Source organism: Aythya ferina (genome assembly GCF_964211825.1).
Source record: "Aythya ferina genome assembly, chromosome: 25".
Taxonomy (NCBI): Eukaryota; Metazoa; Chordata; class Aves; order Anseriformes; family Anatidae; genus Aythya; species Aythya ferina.
The window spans coordinates 1,420,331-1,426,773 of NC_140323.1; the positions used below are offsets into that span (position 1 = coordinate 1,420,331).

General features: G+C 45.6%; 1 long non-coding RNA gene across 1 annotated transcript; it reads right to left on the minus strand.

Moving 5' to 3' along the window:
• LOC311423759 lies at positions 1-2,968 on the minus strand. The gene is made up of 2 exons (XR_014685847.1): positions 2,671-2,968; positions 1-2,226 (listed from the first exon to the last, which is right to left on the minus strand). It is a non-coding gene; the product is annotated as an uncharacterized lncRNA (long non-coding RNA).
• Between the last annotated feature and the right edge of the window lie 3,475 nt (positions 2,969-6,443).

Consider the following 6,443-nt stretch of genomic DNA (forward strand, 5'->3'; position numbering starts at 1 on the left):
TTTCATACCGGGAGGAATCAAATAGCACCAGATGACTCTGGTAATAAATCAGGAGAAAGGCAGGTGGTCTCTTGTCAGGCATCTCAAAACCGATGTGCAGCTTTATGAGGAGGGAGGTGGCTTCGGTACAAAACCCATCAATATAAATCTCAGATGCTTAGAAGTTACAGCACTTTTCAGTGCTGTTTTAGGCATTGTCATAGTTCTGGTCTTGTATGAAGAGTTCTCAGCAAAAGGCTAGTTTAAAGAACAAACCTGCACCCCCTAACTTGTGGTTTTTGTTCACCACTGTTCCCTAAGCCTAACTTCATAGCATTCACTGGGGGAACAGCTCCCCTCCGCCAGGCTCACTAAAGAAAAAATCTAGTAAATGCGTGATACTTGGGGTGGGAAATTAAAACTCGCCTTCCTCCCAGTGACCACTAGGTAGCTCTCTACTCACTTTTAGACCTTGACAACAAGCAACCATTTTCACCACGTGCAACTGCTAGCACCTCTCCCATCGATCTCCCCCCTGCAGCTGGTTTGTCCCTTCCTTTACACAGTTCTTCTAGTCTTAGTCTCTGTTCTGCTTAGAAAAGTTTTACTTTTAGGGGAGAAAAAAGGCAGGCTGAGGTCAGCTGAGCACGAAAGCCAGCATCCGTCTTTTACGCTGTCAGATGGGATAGGAAGGAGGTGGGAAGGATCCTGCTGAAAAGAGGTGGTTTGGATTTAATGCTGCTGTAACGAACTGCACGGTGTGCCTGAAGATGACAGAGCACCTGGAAGGTGGTCTATTTACCCATAGGGATAACTGTCATCTACTTACACAGAACAGAGAAAAGAGTGTCTAAATAGGCTTGGATATATGCCCTGTGCCATAGCAGACCATGGTAGCTGCCAGCAGGTGTCCCAGAGCTATTTCCAAATAGTCAGAAAACAGATACTCTGAGTAACTGCATCTAGCAGGATCCGGGAAGATAAAAATTTCTCCAAACATCACAAAACCAAGGTAATGGCTTATTAGGAGTAACAGCACCTTGGGAAATCATACTACACTGTTTCTCTGGCCAGGTTACACATAGGTGAGTAAAGCAAACGCTCCCGAGTGCTGCTGGTCAGTCTCATGAAAGTGTGAGGACAACTTCACAAAGTGCCAGTCCAGGGTGCTAAAGTGCAGTTCACGTTTTCAGACAAAGCCGGCTTTTATCAGTACTCCCACATGCAGAGGGATGGACTCTGTGACTGCTTATGAAATGTTTTGTCATCTCACTTCAACTTTTCAGTAAGCTGATGAAAAAAAAGCATAAATCCATCAGACATGTTGTCTTACCAATTCCTGATATGTTTTGGCTACTTACAGAGAGTATGAGAAGTCTTCAGAGCAGATGTGAGATTCAATCTTGTTTGCTCACTTGTCATCACTCAAAAACCAAAACAAACACGCCTGCTCCTGCAGGAGTTAGCCCCCGCGTCCTGTCTGCTCTGCCTCGCTGAGCTGCGTGCTTGCTCGTGCTGCCCTGGCTTTAAGGGTGACTTTTGGTCTGTAGCTCAGTTTTGTGTTCCTTAAAACTTGCTGCAAAGCAGCAATAGTGAGCCAAGGAAACTGTGGAAGAGGAATATGTGGCAATTATGCTGAAGACATCATTCATTTAAACAAAATCTCAGATGACATCATAATGCACTTGAAAGAAAGGTAATCTGGGAGGAGTCACAAAAAGCTCTTTCGTGCATAACTTCCCAAACACTATCCCTAGTCTGTAGGTTTTTCAGCATTTGCACTGAGTTCCTCTACATTGCCAGGGGTATTTCACAGGCAAGTGGAGCTCCCTATGAGCTCAGAAAAACATAAAAGCAGACAGGATACAAGTTTATTATGAATGCCTGTTTTCTCTCTGATATTTCATCATGGGTTCCAAACTTAGTGATGATTCTCATGAGAAGCTTAAAAATGCAGAGCTGGTTTGGTAGGACTTGCACATGTTTCTCCAGAAGTGCTGCATGCAGTTTTTCCGGAATTTATTTTCATAACTGAGCTGTCCCTTCCCAGTGTTTTGCCCTGTTCCTGCTGCACTGGCAGAGCCAGGGACCACCGGCTGTGTGACGCCAGCAGAAATAGAGGCAACGGAAAGCCAGGTCCAGGCTGTCCCCATCCTCCTCTGGGACTGCTGAGCAGAGCAGGCAGTGGTGTCAGTGTCTCACCTACAGACAGTGCAGAGGGTTTTTTTCTTGTGCTTGTGCCCGTAACTGCAGATAAAACAGAAAAAGTGATTTGAAGCTGCTATCTGGCCCAAGAGGGAAAAAAAGCTTAGCAGAAACACACATAATCCCAGATGAGACAAGATGAAAATAATCTAATTAGATTCCTTCTTAAGCTAAATTCTACAGTACTGTTATCTCCTTGGTTATTTACTGCACACAGTAATAGGCAGACAAAGAAAAAAATGTTCTTAGTATTTCAGCCAGATTTCAGCATCTTGAAATATTTATAACTGGAGAAACATATTTTTACTGGGAATTATTTAATACATTTTTTATATTTTTTAAAACATCTGCCTCAGGTGGCAAAATAATCGCTTGGAAACTGTGAATTTCAGGTGCACCTATTGATCTGTGAAGACTGACAGATGTAACTTTCCCCAGCAGACTAGAGAGGGGCAGCCCTCCCTACCCCTATCCCCCATCAGTTACCTCCATCCTTTGCTCCCTCTGGTGCTCCCCACATGCTGAGAAGCCCCAAACCACAAGAGGCCGCAGAGCTGCACATCCCAAAGCTTCATGCCCACAGCTCAATAGCCAGAACTTGCCATGATTTCCTGGGCTTCTCCTCCCCCAGATGCACAGAATGAAGTTTTGCTTTTTATGGATGCATAATTAACCCCTTGAGTAAATATCTATTCAAACCTACATAATTAGTACTTAATTTTTCAAAAAGCTAATGAAAGGCCCTTTTAGGTTCCTAATTGGCTGCTACTTCCCATTAGTCAACTCTCAGTATGAATTATCAACATGGAAAATACACTATATCACAGAAACTATGCAGACTGTGAATGCCACGCTAAAAAGCCCACAAGCAGGACAGCCAAGCATCTGGGGCATGATCAAATACACCCACTGTGGATTGCAGCTGTGCAATACAAACTAAAATTGATTCAAAAGGAGACATTCTTAACATGAAGACATTCGGTCTCAAACCCAAACCCACAGTGTTTGATCTTCAGGTCATAGGTTTGTTGTAAATTTGGGGATGGTGGATCTTGTATCACATCAGGACATGTCCCCAAAAGACAGGTGTCTGTGAAAACAATGGCAATATAAGAGAAGTGCTACCCAGAATTATTTAGAGGCAGGTAATCAAGCTATACAGTAAATGTACCACTGAAGAGCTTAATTAACAGCATGTGCTTATTAGGAGCTAATTACATGATTCTTTACCATTTTGAAATGAACGGTTACCACTTAGTTCACAGAACCTTAATTACCAGGTTAGGGAGAATGTGAAAAACCTGCTGCTAAATTCCTTGGGTATCTCAGTTAACAATTTAACCACTTCATTTGCAGAAAATAGTCTGCAGAAAAGAGCAACTCTTTCCAATAAAGCCAGTATAGATTCAAAGAAGAATCTAGTTCCAGATCAACACACTCCAGGTCACGCTGTAGATGAATGAACCTCCTTGCCTCACAGCCAGTGCCTGTGTTTTACTCTTAAAGCAACAAAGGAAAGCAAATAATGCCTACATCCACTTGTGAGGAGTACATAATTGAATTACACGGTACTGCAAGGAGCTTGTCTAGAATAATGCCTTCCCTTAACCGCTGCTCAGAAATACTGGCTACACAGCTTATAAAAGTCCCTATTTATCTATTTTTGCTCCAAACTCAGTGTTTTCATTGGCTGTGCTGCAGTGCTCTCTGCTGGCACCAGCCTGGGATTTCCTGCGATGCCACAGCAGAGCGAAGCCAGCAGCAGGGCCGTGCCGTGCACCCTGCACCCTGCACCCCGTCACCTGCACCCTGTCCCTTGTCCCCAGCCCAGGGTGCTGGGTGGGACTTGGCACGAAACCTCTGCGTAGCAGGGGATTGCCCCGCTGGTGCTGTGCCAGCCCTGAGGGCTTACAACCCATGAGTCAAGCTCCTGGAAAACCCTGAGACTACCAACACTAGTTCTTGGTATTTGCTTTCTGACCTTGTGTTTACATTTTGGGCGTCACATCTCAAAACATTGCTCTGCTTGAAAACCACCCTGCTGATGCCTCCTGCACAAACAGCCTGGCTGCCCTGCTTGCCTTCTCACTGATGATACTCACAGACATTTCCTTGTTTCACTTCACAAAAACAGAAGCGTTCCAGGTCCCTTATCACCAGAGGATACCTGAGCCAAGTCCCACCGCTTTATTTTTTCCAAGGCAAAGGTTTCTGGCATCATCTGGTGGCAAAACCCAGCACCAGGACCAAAGACCGGACGTGTTTTTCTTGCATGTCCCTCACAGGCTGCTCACTGCGGCCCCCTGATGCCAGGGCAGCAGCCGAAGCCTACGCGGGGCCGGGGCTGCAGGTGCCTTTCTGGCGTCTCCGTGAGGCCTGCATTGTGCTGCAGTTTCCATCCCACCTCCTCGCTTCTGATTCATGCTGTTAAAAACTAGATTGTTGCTGGCTCTCTGCGTCTTTGGTTAATAACTGCTATTTTAATGCAGGCCCATGGAGAGCTCGGCAAAAGTCCCTGAACTGACTCGCTTGTTGTCCCAGATTTCTGCCAGGCAAGGTCGAGAGCTGCCATCTCGATGGATTCTTTCCACCACAAAGCACACAAGGGGACTTTTTACCTCTCGCTCCCCCCGGGTTGCTGGTATTTTTCTCAGTGTGTTTCTGAAGGCCGAACCCAGAGCACTGATGATCTGGGAACTTTGCAGCTCTCACCATGTTTTCAAGCAAGTTTCTTCCTGCTTTTACTGTGCCTGGCATTGTCCTGCTGCAGCTGTGCTCTTTCCATAAGATTTATAAGACACTGACAGCAAGTGCTACAGGAGCAAAACAAGGAGTGCTTACCCACTTCAGCTGAGTTTATTGCAGGCCTCTCATTTCCAATAGAGCTGACAGCAGCACCCAGACTCCAAGGACTGGAGTGCAGTAAATGCTTCCCTTTTGTTCTCATTATCTCTACCTTAAACTTCTCTCAAGGCAATCGCATTATCCTGTATAGTGTCACCATTAATTTCATTTCCCCTTAATCACCCTGTGACCATCTCAGACTGGCCTGACTTGGTGCCCCAGCTCTCCTGCGTCGTGCTCCCCAGCACAGCCATGGGCAGGGGGTCCTCGCACCCAGCCCCACTCCCAGCCACTGGCCAGGAGAGGCTGAAAAGATGGAAAATGAAGCAGCCCTGCCAAGCACCCAGCTAGCCTTCACCTACCAGCAGCTACCCACCAGCAGCACACAGTTGCTATTCAACTGCTAGTTAGCACACGACTTGCTGATAGCATGTAAGAAAGTAGATGAACTCCAAAGGATATCAATAAGAAACCCAGATGATGCCACTCAGCGCTGGGCTGAGGACCTGCAGCTCCTGGTGCTGCTATTCCAGAGGCATTGAAGGCAGGAACAGGTGAAGCTTTATAAGGGTTTCAAGATCAGATCAATGCAAATTCCACCAAAACCTGGAGCTGAAGGAAAGCTTAAGATTTGAATCCACATCCAGAAATTTTGACCAAAATCCCTCACACTGTGGAGCTTAGATTGCCAGAGTTCAGCCAAAAAGAAAGGGAGAATACTAAACAGCCTTCTTCTTGGGATTAAGCTAATGAAGATTTAAAAAAAAATAAAATCTTAAAAATAAAGGATTTCCTAGTATTGCCTCAGAGCTGATTTCTGCCTGACATAAAACTAAACTTTGCAATGGTATGTACATTTTTCATGCATTATTCTAGATGGCAGTGTAAATCAACTGAGAGTGCAGTCAGTAAAGTTGTTATTGCCAACCCTAAAAATTCTACATTATAGAAAAAAAATAGCAAATAATTAGTATTTCCTATATTCATATGTGCTGTGCTTCTCAGGAAGGCAGGGGTTTTGAAAGTCAAAATAGAGGCAATGAATGGTTTAAAATAGTCCAAAACTCTGTGGGTAGAGATTAATCTCTGCTGCAATGATTTTTCTCCATGCTTTTGTGCCATATAAAGATGGTGGAGAGCATCCTCTTGCCAGCCCTGACGATGAGTGCTGAAGTGCCGGAGCACCCAACTTGCCCAGGTCAGTCCCCAGGGAGCCCTGTCCTGTCCCGTCCCATCCTGCGCAGCCCCATGGCCCTTCCAGCCTCACAGGAAGAAAACACGGTGTTTGTCTGATTAAGGCAAGTTACATTTGCATTCCACCCAGGACTGTTTTAATATCAAATTGGCTGCTCGAGGGCAGCTGCTGCAGCTGCGAGCGCCTGAGCATCCTCCAGGCAGCGGAGCAGCTTCCTCAG